The sequence below is a fragment of the Mirounga angustirostris genome, unplaced genomic scaffold (assembly GCF_029215605.1).
Source record: "Mirounga angustirostris isolate CCGP_5_RB_7025 unplaced genomic scaffold, mMirAng1.0.hap1 SCAF_8, whole genome shotgun sequence".
Lineage (NCBI taxonomy): Eukaryota > Metazoa > Chordata > Mammalia > Carnivora > Phocidae > Mirounga > Mirounga angustirostris.
In genome coordinates, this window is record NW_026991716.1 from 52,341,963 (window position 1) to 52,358,537 (window position 16,575).

The 16,575-nt window shown below is 37.7% G+C and overlaps 1 protein-coding gene across 3 annotated transcripts in view; it reads left to right on the forward strand.

The window, feature by feature from the left end:
- Positions 1-16,575, forward strand: part of PRIM2 (DNA primase subunit 2) — a 329,039-nt gene that overhangs the window by 226,357 nt on the left and 86,107 nt on the right. The window lies entirely within an intron of this gene.

Sequence of the window (16,575 nt, forward strand, 5' to 3'; positions counted from 1 at the left end):
CCAAGGGGATTTTTGTATTAAAACATCAACCATTTCCAATTCTGTTGTTAATGAAAGATCGTGTGAACTAATTGCTTTAGGGTATACCTGACTCCCAAAATACTCGTTTCATAAGGTAGGGTTTTTATTCTTGGATTTAGTTGTATTGAGTATGAATATTTATGATGTATTAAGAATTTTAAAATAAAGCCTTTTTATGAGTATAGTTGATACATAATGTTAACTTAGTTTCAGGTATACAGCATAGAGGTTCAACAACCCTATACTTTGCTGTGCTCACCACAAGTGTAGTTACCATGCAACACTATTACAATATACTGACTATATTCCTTATGCTATACCTTTATTCCCATGATTTATGCATTTCATAACTGGAAACCTGTATTTCCCACTCCCATTCACCCATTTTACCTATTCACTGACTGCCCTGTCTTCTGGCAAGCACCAGTTTGTTTTCTGTATTTATAGGTCTGAGTCTGCTTTGTTTGTTTTATTTGTTTTTAGATTCCACATAAAAGTCCAGTGATATGGAATTTGTCTTTCTTTGTCTGATTTATTTCACTTAGCATATAACCTCTGGGTCCATCCATGCTGTTGCAAATGGCAAGATTTCATCCTTTATTATGGCTGAGTAATATTCCATTGTATAAATAGACACTTTTTTATTCATTTACTGATGGACACTTGGGCTGCTTCCATATCTTGGCCATTTTTATTTTATTTTATTTTATTTATTTTATTTTATTATTTTATTTTATTTTATTTTATTTTATTTTATTTTATTTTATTTTATTTTATTTTAGAGAGAGAAAGAAAGAGCAAGCATGGGGGGTGGGCAGAGAGAGATGGAGAGTGAGAGAATCCCAAGCAGACTCCCTGCCAAGTGTGGAGCCCAATGTGGGCTCAGTCCCACAACCCCAAGATCATGACCTACCTGAAATCAAGAGTCAGACGTTCAACTGACTGAGTCATCTAGGTGCCCCAATCTTAGCTATTTTAAATAATACTTCAATAAACAAAGGGATTCATACATTTTTTTTTTTTTGAATTAGTGTTTGTGTTTTCTTTGGATAAATAGCCAGTAGTGGAATAACTGGATCATATGCTAATTCTATTTTTAATTTTTTGAGGCACCTCCATACTATTTTCCACAGTGGCTGCACCAATTTACATTTCCACCAACAGTGCATGAGGGATCCTTTTTCTTCACATTTTCGCTAACACTTGTTATTTCCTGTCTTTTTTATACTAGCTGTTTTTACAGGTATGAGGTGATATCTCATTGTTTTTCATTTGCATTTTTCTGATGATTAGTGATGTTGAACATTGTTTCATGTGTCTGTTGGCCATCAGAATAGAAAAATGTCAATTAAGGTTCTCTGCCCTGTTTTTAATCAGATTACTTGTTTTTGGGGGTGTTGAGTTATATAAGTTCTTTATGAATTTTGGATATTAACCCCTTATTGGATATATCATTTGCAGATATCTTCTCCCATTCATTAGGTTGACTTTTTGTTTTGTTGATGGTTTCCTTTGCTGTGCAAAAGCTTTTATTTTAATGTAGTTCCAGTAGTTTATATTTGCTTTTGTTTCCCTTGCTTTAGGGGACATATGTAGAAATTGCCAAGGCCAATGTCAAAAAAAAATTCCTGCTCATATTCTCTTCTAGGATTTTTATGGTTTTAGGTCTGACATTTAGGTCTTTAATCCATTTTGAGTTTATTTTTGTGTATGGTGGAAGAAAGTGGTTCAGTTTCATTCTTTTGCATGTAGCTGTCCGGTTTTCCCCACACCTTTTATTGCAGAGACTTTTTCCCCATTGTATATTCTTTCCTCTGTAGATTAGTTGACCTTATAAACATGTGTTTATTTCTGGGCTCTATTCTGTTCCACTGATCTGTGTATCTATTTTTGTGCCAGTGCCATATTGTTTTGATTACTGTAGCTTTGTAGTATATCTTAAAAATCTGAAATGGCAATACATCCATTTTTGTTTTTCTCAAGATTACTTTGGTGGCTTGAGGTCTTTTGTGGTTCCATACAAATTTTAGGATTATTTGTTCCAGTTCTGTGAAAAAAACTGTTGGTATTTTGATAGGGATTTCATTGAATCTGTGGGTTGTTTTGGGTAGTATGCATATTTTAACAATATTAATTCTTCAAATTCATGAGCATGGAATATCTTTCCATTTGATTGTGTCATTTTCAATTTCTTTCATCATTGTTTTATAGTTTACAGAGTACAGGTGTTTCACCACCTTGGTTATATTTATTCCTTGGTATTTTATTCTGTTTGGTGCAATTGTAAATGAGATTGTTTTCTTAATTTCTCTTTTTGCTGTTTGGTTATTAGTGTGTAGAAGTGCAACTGGTTTCTGTGTATTAATTTTGTATCCTGCAACTTTACTGAATTCAGTTATTTCCTCTAGTGGTTTTTTGGTGGTGTGTTTAGGGTTTTCTATGAATAGTATCATCTGCAAATAGTGAGTTTCATTTCTTCCTTAACTATATAGATGCCTTTTTTCTTTTTTCTTGTCTGATTGCTGTGGCTGCAGCTTCCAGTACTATGTTGTCTTGTTTCTGATCCTAGAGGAAAAGCTCTCAGTTTTTCACCATTAAGTATGATGTTAGCTGTGTTTTTCATATATGGCCTTTATTATGTTGAGGTTTTTCCCTCTAAACCCACTTTGTTGAGAGGTTTTTTTTTTTTTTAATCATGAATGGGTGGTGAATTTAGCCAAATGCTTTTTCTGTATTTATTGAGATGATCACATAATTTTTATTTTTCATTAATGAGGTGTATCACATTGTTTGATTTGCGAATGTTGAGCCTTTTTTGCATCACCCATGTAAATCCCACTTGATCGTGGTGAATGCACATTTTAATGTATTGATAAATGCAGCTTGCTAATATTTGAGGATATTTGCATCTGTGTTTATCAGAGATATTGGCCTGTAAGTTTCTTTTCTGTATCAGGGCAATGCTGGCCTTTCCTTCCTCTTCTTTTTTTTGGATTAGTTTGAGAGTAGGTATTAACTCTTCTTTAAATGTTTGATAGAATTCATCTTTGAATCCATCTCATTCTGGACTTCTAGTTTTTGGTAGTTTTTTGAGTATTGATTCAGTTTCCTTACTAATAATTAGTCTATTCATGTTTTTTATTTCTTTCTGTTTCAGTTTTGGAAAAATGTATGTTTGTAGGAATTTATTTCTTCTAGGTTGTCCAATTTATTTGGCATATAATTTTTTATAGTAGTCTTTTATAATCCTTTGTATTTCTCTGCTGTTGGTTGTTATTTCTCCTCTTTTATTTGTGATTGTATTTACTTGGGTCCTCTCTATCTCTTTCCCTCCCTCTGGTCCTCCTGCCCTCTTTCCCTCCTCCCCCCCCCTTTTTTTTGATAAGTCTGGCTCAAGGTTTATCAATTTTGTTTTTCTCTTCAAAGAATCAACTCTTGGTTTCATTGGTCTTTTCTGTGTTCTTTTTAAAGTCTCTATGCCATTTATTTGTGCTCAGATCTTTATTATTTCCTTCCTTCTAATCTTGGACTTTGTTCTTTTTTTAGTTCCTTTAGGTGTAAAGTTAGATTGTTTATTTGAGCTTCTTCTTGTTTCCTGAGGTAGGCTTGTATAGTTGTGTATTTTCCTCTTAGAACTGCTTTAGCTGCATCCCAAAGATTTTGTGCCATTGTGTTTTATTTTCATTTGTCTTCGTGTATTTTTTGATTTCTACATTGATTTCTTTGTTGACCTAGTGGTTGTTTAGTATCATGTTTAGCTCCACATGTTTGTGTTTTTTCCAGTTTTTTCTTGTGATTGATTTCTACTGTCATACTGTGGTTGTTGTTGGAAAAGATGCATGATATGATTTCAGTCTTCTTAAATTAATTATTGAGATTTGTTATGTGGCCTAATGTGTGATCTATCCTGGAGAATGTTCCATATGCTTCTTTATTGATTTTCTGCTTGAATGATTTATCCATTGATATAAATGGGGTTTTAAAGTCTCCTCTATTATTGTATTTCTGTCAGTTACTCTCTTTATTTCTGTCAATATTTGCTTTGTGTATTTAGGTGTTCCAATATTGGGTGCATAGATCTTTACAACTGTTTTATCGTCTTGTTGGATTGATCCCTTTATCATTATGTAAGGCCCCTCTTTATCTCTTGCTACAGTCTTTGTTTTAAAGCCTATTTTGTCTGATAGAAGTAATGCTACCCTGACTTTTTTTTTCTCTTTCATGGACATCTTGTTTGAACTCTGGTTCCTGAACTTGAGTGTCTATTTTTTCCCCTAGTTTAGGAATGTTTTCAGCTACTATTTTTTCATATAAGTTTTCTTTCCCTTTCTGTTTCCTCCATCTTGGACCCTTACCCTTATTATGTGAATGGTTGCTTGATTTTGTCCAAGATACGCCTTAACCAATTCTCATTTTTTTTTAAATTATTTTTTTTCTCTTTGCTCTTCAGTCTAGGTACTTTCTAATTGCCTTGTCTTCCAAGTCACTGATCCATTCTTCTTCATCCAGTAATTTACTCTTGCCTCCCTCTAATGTATTTTTTGTTTCAGTCATTGTGTTCTTCAGCCTGATTGGTTCTTTTTTATATTTTCTATCTCTTTGTTGAAGGTCTCACAGAGTTCTTCCACACTCCTCTCCATCCCAGTGAGCATCTTTATGATCATTACTTTAAGCTATTTATCAGGCATATTCTGTTTCTTTCTTTTTTTTTTTTTTTTTGAGATTTTGTTTTGTGCTTTTGGGGGAGCATATTCATTCCTCTGTCTCCCCCTTTTGCTTTACTTTCTATGTTTGTTTCTGTGATTTAGGTAGAACAGTTACTTCTCCTAAACTTGAAGAAATGATTTTGTGTATGGTTGTTCTCTGTGTAGCCCATGTGTACCTCATGATTTTGGCTGGCTGGCTGGCTGGAGCTGTGGCTGGTATGGGCTAGGGGTCATGGGGCCATGCTGGTGAGAGTGCTGGAGCTGAAGTGGGTCTAGGCTGTGGTGGTCCTAAGGCTCTATGTGCAATGGATGCCTTGGCAGGACAGCTGAAGTTGAAGTGGGTGCAGGCTAAGGGGTTCCTGGGGCTCTTTGTGCAGGGGGCACCCTGGCAGGAATGTTGAAGCTGAAGGGCATGCAAGCTGGGGATCCTGGGGCTCTCTGTGTAGAAGGCGCCCTGGCAGGATAACTGAAGCTGAAGTGGGTGTAAGTCCAGGTGTCTTAAGGTGCTCAGCACAGGGGGCACCCCAGCAGGGTAGCTGGAGCCAAGGCTGGTATGGATTAGGTGTCTTTTTTTTTAAATAGAAGTTTGTTGTTGTTGTTATTGTTGTTTTTAAGTAATCTCTATATCCACCATGGGGCTCAGACTCTCAACCCTGAGATCAGGAGTCACTTGCTCCACTGACTGAGCCGGCCCGGGGCCCCTGGGTTGGATGTTCTGGGCCTTCTGCACAGGTGCGCTTTGTCAGGGTGGCTAGAACTGAAGCAGGTGTTGGCTGGGAGGTCCTAGAGTGCTCTCCACGGGGTGTACCCTTGCAAGCTGTCTGAAGCTGTCTGAAGCTGATGCGATATGAGCCTGGTGTGTTCAGGGGTATCCCCGTGTGCACTGACCTGGGGCATCTTGGTCGAATGGCTCCTGCTGGTGTGGGCTCAGGACTCAGTGAGGTGGCAGGTCATTTAGGGCGCATGGACTCTGCCGCCTTTCACATTATCAAAATGAAGGGGGAGCATAAACCAAGGCTTTTGCCAGCCCCTCTAACCTGGAGAGAGTTCTAACTGCTGTTTGAGTTCCAGGGCTGGCTTTTTTGTATGCTAGTTGCCCTTAGAAACCACGGCTTTTCTTCTTTGCCTTTTTTTTCCTTGCCCCAGTGCCTCTGGGGCTGCTGAGGGCTAGGGCCCTGGTGCTGGATGAGTTGGCAAGCCAGCTGTGGTGACTGGATCATGCTTCATTGTGCCCTCTCAAGGTGAGGGGAAGTGTAAATTGTGGTGTTCACCAGTCCCTTAGATCCAGAGAGAGTTCCAGCAGCACCCCTGCCCTTTGGCAGAGTTCTAGGGATGACTCTTTTATATGCTGGTTGCTCTTTTAAACCAGGGCTTTTTTTTTCCTGTGTCTTAGGGGAGATGGATCCGCTCCTGGTCTCAGTACTATCCCTCCCCACTGCAGCATTCAGGTTGGAGATTCCCTTCATTACTGTAGATCTCTCTTGCTGTTCTTTCTTGCCACTCCCTCTTTTGTCAGGCAGAAGCTGTTCAGTCAGCCCTCGGTTCTTCTTCAGGAGGTAATATTCTATGAAGAACTGTGGATTTGGTGTGTCCACGGAGGAAGTGAGTGTAGGTTCTTCCTGTGTCACTATCTTGGACCAGAACTTCAAAAACAAAGCCTTTTCAGTTACCCTTGTTGTTGGGGGGTGAGGACATTTTAAAATTGCATTTAGGTTGTCAAATTGGATTCTTGGGATTTGTGAATGATTCTCCAAGAGGTATTTGAAGTTTTAAATGTCTTATTTCTTAAGTAAGTTCTTAGATTCCTAAAATAAATGCACCTATGCTTTAGGAAGTAAAATAGATTTAATTATAGTACAATTTTATGCAAGTTTTTCTTAGTTGTAATTTTAATTTACATGCCAGTCTACCTGAGAAAAAGCCTCACCCTGTGTGTAAGAGATAAAATTAATCAAACCTCTATTTAAAATCTGAAAAAAATACCCCTAAAACACTTTTTCACTTGGAACTTGAATATTAAATTGTATCAGCCACTAGCTTTAAGAATTAAATTGAACCAGATAATTCTTCTAATAATTTCAAAGCAATGTGTCCTCTTAATCAGATTGCTTATAGTGTTGTTGTTCTGAATTGCTTTGACCTGGCTCTATTGGATATTAAGCACAATATATATTATGTACATTTTATATTCCTGAAATTCCTGTCCCTGGTGATCGCATACTTAAGGTCTACTACATGTTGTTATAATTGGGTAAAGGAACATTTAGCACAGTTTAAAAAGCCAAAGGTAAGCTTTTGTCCTAGAATCCTGCCTCCATCATGACTTGAAACAGACTTATGTCATTAAAAATTGACCAGCAAAGGAGTAAATATTTGGCTGATGGTGGTGGTGTGAGTATAAGTCATATTTATTGCTGAGGGTTTTGTTTTTAAGACCTGTGGTTCTCCCAAGGCTCATCCCAGCAGCATCAGCTTCTTCATCATCTGGGAAATTTGTTAGAAATGCACATTCTCTGAGTCAGACTCTGGGGGTGGGTCCCACAGTTTGTGATTTAACAAGAATTCCAGGAGAAATCGATGCACACTAAAGATCGGGAACCAGTATTTTAAGATATTGTCCTTATAGATGTATAAATTGGTTATTAGCTTATCAAAATATAGACATTGAAAATCTTCAGCACTCCTTCGTTCTCCTCTGGCAGTTTGAGCACAATATGTTGTCCTTTATCAATAACCCACACATATATATTTGAATCCCTACTACATGGCAGGTACCAGTGTATACTAAATGAATGAATATGTACAGCAGTTACTTATCTGGTGTACTGCTAATGAATTTCCAGTATCTCCAGTGTTGATCCCATGAACCCTTGAGGAAGCTGGGCTGGACCTGGGTTACTCAAAACTAACTGCCTTCGGCTGTGAGTAGTTTCTTCCATTTATTGTAGAGTGCCTTACAGATATCATTTTATATGTGCTTAGTGACATGAAAAAGGTTGGAAAGAACGAATATAGAGTCCAGATTTAGAGTCAGACTGAGTTCAGATTTGGTTCCACTATATACAGACCTTTGGCAAATCACCTGATATGTGTCCTTATCTATAGAATGTGGATGATAATCACATATATGTATGTAGATATACAGATATGTCTCTATACTTTATTAATTCTGGTGAGGATTCAGTCAAGGTTTGGTATAGATTCTTACATATAGTAAGTGCTAGCTATTCTTAGTCTAGGAATTTCTGGGAAGGAGAGGTTAGCTTGACATGGAGTAATCAGTTAAGTTTCCACAGGTAGAATAAAGTTAGGTGCTGGCTTATTAAGAGGTTTCATGCACCTGGAATGGAGAGGGAAATTAAGGGGGAAGAAGGGAATTAGGGACCAAATTCCAACAGAGATAGTTTATGTTTTAGGAAATTTCAAGGGATATCGACTAACGGAATGTATTTCAGGCTGTGTAGTGGGGTTCAATTAGCAAAAGGGGGCAGAAAGAAAGTCATAGGGAGATTGAGTTGTCTGATTTATGCCCTGCTCCCCCTCTCCCCTTTAACAAGTATATTTGTGTCTTCATCTACTTTCATATGTTGGAATTCTGTGTAAGATTTCACTTAAATGGAGGATTTTGCTACTTAAAAATATTTTTAAAATACTATTCTAGTTTATTTGTGGTGTAGAATTTAGAAAAATAGTAGGGGTGAGGAGGGAGAAAAGGAGAAGAAAGATGAGTGCCAGAATATAGTTGCTTTAAATGAACTTTGGTTTTAGTCAAGAGAAAGAAGTCGTTAGTGAATTTTAAATGGGAGGGGAATTATTTTTTCAGAAGATTAATCTGGAGAATGCATGCACACTTGAAATGGGGAGAGAGTAGGAACGGGATAAATAGTTGACCAGATTAGGTCTTATTGTGATGGTGATAAGAACAAAGTGGAAAAGGTGGATTTAAGAAATGTTTTGAGGAATAGTTTATAGAGCAGCATGAGGAAAGAATGAAATTTAACTCAGGTGATCAGCCTAAGTAATTTAGAAAGGTTAGAAGCTCCATTGACGTAGGTGATGGGCAGGGAGCTGAATTGTCTGGGATTAGAGTGGAAGAGAAATTGATCATGAGGTTGGTTTTAGGTGTAAATTTGAAATGATGTCCAAGTAGAAATTCTTGTTGGTTGGTTGATTGGCTTGTTTGTTCCAAGTCTGTGATTGTTTATTGAGTACTTATATTGTGAAAGGCACTGTTCTGTAAGAAGAAACATGGACATGTGGATTTGGGAGTCACTGAAATAAAAATGAGAGAAAAATCCTTTGAAGGTAAATAAGCTGGCGAATGGAGAGTATAGAGAGAAATTTAGAGAGCAGAGGAGTCAACTGTGAGGGAATACCCTCTGTTTGAAATGGAAATGGAGGAACCTAAAGTAGAAGCAGAATTTATCAGAAATATTGGAGTAAAAGGGAGGAAACAGTTTGGGGTCCTGGGCACTTTTTTTAAATTTTATTTTTTTATTTAATTTTATTTATTTTTTTTGAAGATTTTATTTATTTTACAGAGAGAGACAGTGAGAGAGGGAACACAAGCAGGGGGAGTGGGAGAGGGAGAAGCAGCCTTCCTGTGGAGCAGGGAGCCCGATGCGGAGCTCCATCCCAGGACCCTGGGATCATGACCTGAGCCGAAGGCAGACGCTCAACGACTGAGCCACCCAGGCGCCCCCTGGGCACTTTTTTTTAAAAAAGAGGAGAATTTCAAAAGTAAGGTGTACTTGCTACTTTCAGCATGGATATTGTTCTTAGGAAGTCATTCTAGGAAAAGAACAGAAGACAGATTTCCTAGTCTTATTGACCATATGTGGAAATGGAGGCAATGGAAATAGAGTATTTATTCTAGAAGTCTCGAGAAGTCAGGAAGAAAAGAAATAGAACATTAGCTATAGAGGATGACTGGGCCAAGGAAAGATTGTTTTCATGCTCACAAGGGCAGAATCAGTGAAACTCTTGGAAATGGAGATGTGCTGGGAATAATTGAGGAAACAAGGCTCGAGGAGAAGAAAGGTAATTTGTAAACATATATTTATAGATAAGTCTCCCCTCCTGTATGATGCTGAGAGTAGGGACCGTTTCTGCCTTTTTTTTACCACCAGACACTCAGCACTTGGCACGGCACCTGCAAGGTCGTAGCTGTTCAGTAAAATTTGTTGAGTGAATGAATGCATTACATACGGAGTTTAGTGAGGATCCCTATTTGTCTGAGACCTGAAGAGTGTATGAGAGATTTTCAGTTGGTAAAGAAGTGTTGGAAGGATGGAAGAAGAGCTGGGGAAGCTCATGCTGATTGCCCATCTTTTCAGTAAAGTAGGCAGGCAATTTATTTACCAGAAGGATCTGATGCAGTTAAGGCTTAAGGGAAGTTGAAGAGAGTGTAGAGTAACACTTTCTGGAAAGTGTTAGCATTCCATGCTAAGCTATGGAATGATTACAATTTGATCATTTATTGAGAGCCTAGCATATGCCAAGCACTATAATTAATACTTTACATGCACCGTCTCATGGAATTCTTTTTTTTTAAAGATTTTATTTATCTATTTGACAGAGAGACACAGCGAGAGAGGGAACACAAGCAGGGGGAGCGGGAGAGGGAGAAGCAGGCTTCCTGTGGAGCAGGGAGCCTGACATGGGGCTCAATCCCAGGACCCTGGGATCATGACCTGAGCCAAAGGCAGACGCTTAACGACTGAGCCACCCAGGCACCCGCCGTCTCATGGAATTCTTAAAATAGTCCTAGGGAATAGGTATTATTTAGGTCTCATTTACTAATGAGAATATAGTACTAGGCCATAAATTTGTAATTGGCTAAGTCAGCACTTTATATTGCTTTTTCTTGTGGCCTTAGAGCAGAAGCAGAAAGGGCAGAAGGTAAAATTTATTCAGGTTCAGGAACTGGCAAAACAGGCATGCTGTTACTAAATCCTTCCTGTGTTCCTTATTTCCTTTAATCTCACAACAACACTGCAAGGTAAATATTAATCCTCCTTTTATGGAGAGTTTAATGAGTTTTCCCCAGGTGGCAGAGGTAGTACATCCCTAGTTAGAACCCAGTCTATTTTATTCCAAACCCTGTGCTTTCCCCAGTACTCTCAAGAAGAATAGATAATGTTGTTTAGATAGACATTGGTGTGACCAACCATACAGACTTAAGAGGACACAATTAAGAACAGAGGTTTTCAGTTTTATTTAATCACCTGAGCTTCAATCATATCATCAATTAAAATGGGGACAATAGTAATGCCTGCTAAAGCATTGCAAAGAATTAAGTAGATACATGAAATACTATGTAATCTATAAAGTGTTAAACCAATATTAGTTAATAATTTAAAAACAATAAATATTCTATAATCATTCACATGTTTTCTCAATGTATTTATAAACCTTTAACTTGTAGACTGAAACCTTAATAGTTTACTAATTGGTTATGTTAATTATAATAATTGATTATGTTTTTGGTTTTCTTTCAAAGCAACTGTGTTTTGCTTGAATATTCACACCAGTGATATCCTAGGAAAGTAATTTGAATGCAATAAAAAAGAGTTTCTTGCAAAAATAGTCTAATCTCACTGTTGTTCTTGGGTACCAATTTTAAGGTACCTTTAGCAGTTACCAAGTCATCTGGAGTATATTTTTTAAAGTTTTGTGCAAAATTTCTGTTATATTCTCTCTTCTTAACATTTTAATGTATGATAAAGTTGTGTGCATATTAAGGGTATATGTCTTTTTTTTTTTTAATTTTTTATTCTTATGTTAATCCCCATACATTACATCATTAGTTTTAGATGTAGTGTTCCATGATTCATTGTTTGTGCATAACACCCTGTGCTCCATGCAGAATGTGCCCTCCTCAATACCCATCACCAGGCTAACCCATCCTCCCACCCCCCTCCCCTCTAGAACCCTCAGTTTGTTTTTCAGAGTCCATCGTCTCTCATGGTTCGTCTACCCCTCCGATTTCCCCTCCTTCATTCTTCCCCTCCTGCTACCTTCTTCTTCTTCCTTTTTTTTTTTCTTAACATATATTGCATTATTTGTTTCAGAGGTACAGATCTGAGATTCAACAGTCTTGCACAGTTCACAGCGCTTACCAGAGCACATACCCTCCCCAGTGTCTATCACCCAGTCACCCCATCCCCCACTCCAGCAACCCTCAGTTTGTTTCCTGCGATTAAGAATTCCTCATATCAGTGAGATCATATGATACATGTCTTTCTCTTTTTGACTTATTTCGCTCAACATAATACCCTCCAGTTCCATCCACGTCGTTGCAAATGGCAAGATCTCATTCCTTTTGATGGCTGCATAATATTCCATTGTATATATATACCACATCTTCTTTATCCATTCATCTGTCGATGGACATCTTGGCTCTTTCCACAGTTTGGCTATTGTGGACATTGCTGCTATAAACATCGGGGTGCACGTACCCTTTCGGATCCCTACTTTTGTATCTTTGGGGTAAATACCCAGTAGTATGATTGCTGGATCATATGGTAGCTGTATTTTCAACTTTTTGAGGAACCTCCATACTGTTTTCCAGAGTGGCTGCACCAGCTTGCATTCCCACCAACAGTGTAGGAGGGTTCCCCTTTCTCCGCATCCCCGCCAACATCTGTCGTTTCCTGACTTGTTAATTTTAGCCATTCTGACTGGTGTGAGGTGGTATCTCATTGAGGTTTTGATTTGGATTTCCCTGATGCCGAGCAATATTGAGCACTTTTTCATGTGTCTGTTGGCCATTTGGATGTCTTCTTTGGAAAAATGTCTGTTCATGTCTTCTGCCCAAGGGTATATGTCTTATCTCCATGCCTTCCATTGCATTTGGAATACAAATTTAAATAACACAGTATAAGAATTAATATTTAAACATTGACTTGAACAGGTTGGACTTGATTTCATGAATTGTCAAGAGGCTAGCTAGTCAAATTTTCAATTAAATTATGTAGTGTGTTAAGCCTATTGTTAGAATAAAACAGATGTTATTATCCCTCCCCCCAACACTATTCTGGAAAAAATTAACTTTAGTAAGTAATTGCTTTTGATATTCTACTCCAAGTGCTTTTCAGTTCTTAAATTATGAAAATGAGGTAAAAAGTAGAAGACTTAAACTTTAATCATCTATAACTGTTGTCTTATCAGTGATACCTTATGGATTGGGTTGTATTAAAATGACATTATCCGGCATTTTAAAAATCAGGTTAAAATTTTGTTGTTCATGTATGCATTGCTTTTAGGAGAGAAGGACAATAAGACGGTACCAGTTTAACGTTTCACAGAGTATGTCTTAATTACCATGTATTGGTGGTAAATTGTCTCCAAATAAATTGGGTATGAATAAGTTCTAAAATGGGTCAGACTTCTGATACTGAGGGATTTTTTTTTTCCTGTTTGGAAGATTTATTAGTTAGGAACTCTGAAGGGCCTGGTATGTGGAGAAGGTATATTCTTGGTGTATAAAGTAGGATTTCATTTCATTGAAAAAAAATAACCAAATAGCTATTTTGCACCTGTCAACCTGCATTTCTCTTTATAGTAAGAGATTGTAAGTTTCCATGGCTGTGGGGACTCTGAGAATGATTGCGCCTTAAAGGTGTGGTTATGGTTGTATTCAGCTCAGTCAGAAATGTAGGAACCCTAATCAGGTAAAACATCAAGGGATGTTTACTCACAAGGAGGTCTAGATGGTTAATGTTTTGGACTGGCAAAAATCCTAGTGAAGAAAGGCTTTTAAGTAAGAATATAGGTTCAGCAAAGGATGAGGCATAGATACTCAGGTTAAAAAATTTGGGTGTTGGGGATGATATTGATGAGGGACCCTAAGAAGTAGATTGCTTTTTGACCTAGGATCCTCAGAATAAACTTGTCATTTTCTTTTGTACTGTCTCAGGTATGTCCAGGCTAACCTGTCTTTTTCTGGGTGGCTATGTTGAGTGTATTTTATTCAGCCATTTAACAAATATTTATCGAGTATTATGTCCCATACACTCTTCTAGATACTGGAGGTATAGCAATGAACAAAATAGACAAAAATATCAACCCTCTGGAGTTTATATTCTGGTGGGAGAGATGCAATAAAGAAATAAATATATTACGTATTTTTGGTGATAGATGCTAGGGAGAAAGTTTTTCAGAGAAGATAGGGAATGTAGTTTTGAATAGGGTAGTCAGGGAAAACTTAAAAGATGACATTTTAACCACAACTTGAGTTTGGTTGTGCATAAGAGCTCTAGGCTTGGCATTATTGTTACTTATCATATCTTAGTGGAATTGGAATGAGCAAATGTTGGTATTTACTATTTTACAATGAAGAAAACTTGTGGCAAGGAAAACAGTCCAAATGTATCCAGAAACACTGGATATTAGAACCCTTAGATACTGTGGTTTGGATCTCTGGAAGTTGAGCTGTAGTGAAGCCAGATTTAGTCCAGAAGTTAGTGGTTCAGGAGAGGCCAGCAGGAGACAATGGAGCACCCTTACAGGTTGAGGCTGACTCCCAGTCTGTAAGACTTGGGCAAACTTCGTAGAAATCAGGCGAGAAGCCAAGCCTTAGTGGGCCTTTGCATATACCAAGGCCTATACTGAGCCCACTGCATCTCAGGTTTCAGACCCTTTGTTTTGGAAGATTATGGTTGTAAATGAGGTATCAGGCTTTGTGATCACTCTTGGACTGATTGGGGCTTTCTCAGGCCTTTGATCCCAATAGCTTAGTGGGGTAAGTAGAGTAACACTCTGATAATCACACCTAGACCTGAGGATACCATGAATTAGTCAAGGTCCTGAAGTTTGAGAAAGGGAAAGATGATTTTCCTGCTAAAATCTCAAAAGAACTCTGGCTATCTTTTTATCCAACCACTGGAAAAATATCCCAAAGAGAGATGATTGATGTCTGTAATATTGTCCATCAGTCTTGAGCTAAATTAATCCTGTTTAAGCTACTACGTCCTTTAATTTTTCTCCACATCTTCATACCTAAAGGCCTTTTATTTCAGCTTTTCTCTTTTTCCTTTGCATTGGTTCAGACTCACTGTCTAACACTTCCTCAACTGTTCCGATAGATTCCTATATGTCATCCTCATTCTCTGAATTTTCACATAGACCTCAAAAAAGTAAATATCATTCCTTACACACTTAAGTCCTAGCCCTGCCTCTGGCAGATCAGCTTTGTCATCACCATGCAAAAAATCCTAGCTTTCTCTCTCTCCAACTGTCTTCTTCTCCTTCCTTGGGCAATTTTTTAGTGAGAAATTCTTTTTATAAATAAACACTTATTTCCCATAGCCTTTCAAAATAAACTGCATGATGAAAATTCATTTCAGATATGCTGCATAGTAATATTAAAAACTCTGCAAATAAATTGTATCTTATCCTATTAGATTTATTCAGACAGTGCAGTGGGAATCAAAGCATTTGTCAGAATGAGTAAATATTTATGAAACAATACATCATTGTCATTAGCTTAGGTAGTGGCTAAGTGATATTGTTTAGTTAATGGATATATAAAGGTAAAATCAGAATGATAAAAACTGACATTTCACTGGAACTATGCATTAAAGACATTTTTATTTGTATAACTATGGTAATTTAGATCTAATGATAATACTTTTTTTTTTTTAAGATATTATTTATTTGACAGAGAGAGACACAGCGAGAGAAGGGAACACAAGCAGGGGGAGTAAGAGAGGGAGAAGCAGGCCTCCCGTGGAGCAGGGAATCCGATGCAGGGCTCGATCCCAGGACCCCAAGATCATGACCTGAGCTGAAGGCAGACGCTTAAGGACTGAGCCACCCAGGCGCCCCGAATGATAATACTTTTAAACATATTTAAAGATGAACTGTGCTTTCTTTCCCCTTTGATGGTTTTAAAGTTTATCACAGATGTGATGTTTCTCTACCCAAATAGGGAAGAAAAATGTATGTTGATAGTCTCTTGGATATGAATTTCATCACAGTTACACTTTTAATTCTACCTTCAGTTTTTAAAACGATTTAAAAATTCCCCTTGAAAGTATTTATTTAGGAAATAAAAAATTTAAGACATAGTCTTTTTTTTTTTTAAGATTTTATTTATTTACTTGACAGAGATAGAGATGGGGAGAGCAGGAACACAAGCAGGGGAGTGGGAGAGGGAGAAGCAGGCTTCCTGCCTAGCAGGGAGCCTGACGTGGGGCTCAATCCCAGGACCCTGAGATCATGACCTGAGCTGAAGGCAGTTGCTTAACGACTGAGCCACCCAGGCGCCCAAGACATAGTCATTTTTATCAGTTTATTTGAATATAATATTCACTAACAAAAATGATTTCACTCAAGATGATTGAAAAAGAGATTATGAATTATTTTTCCTCATTTTCCAGGAAATGTCCCATTCTTTCTGTCTTTAAAGGTGGGGGTGGTTCCTCTTTTTGGCTAATGTTACATGCACTTTGGTTTCCCTTTCTTCTTGCTTCCTGGTATGCCTATATTAACTTACCAGGAAAGCCTTGACTCTCCTACTTGCTTTGATGTCTGGGTGTCCTCATTCTTTAGTGATACTGTGACCACAGAAACACTCTACCTTGATCGTTGGAGTTTCAAGGATGTCATAACGTTAGCTTAAGGCTATTTCCTGTCCCATTATTGCTTCCTTATCCCTTGGAGAGCATTGCCTTGGCCACACATGAATTCAAACGGTATGTTTCTGCAGTTTCTAAATTCTTACTGAAAAGAACTAGAGCCAAGATGATTTCCAAGATATACCCTATGTAAGACATTCTCTGTCTTTTACTGTTGTTCTCCAATTTATGGACCTTCTAGGAATAGTAAAAATAAATAAGTAAAT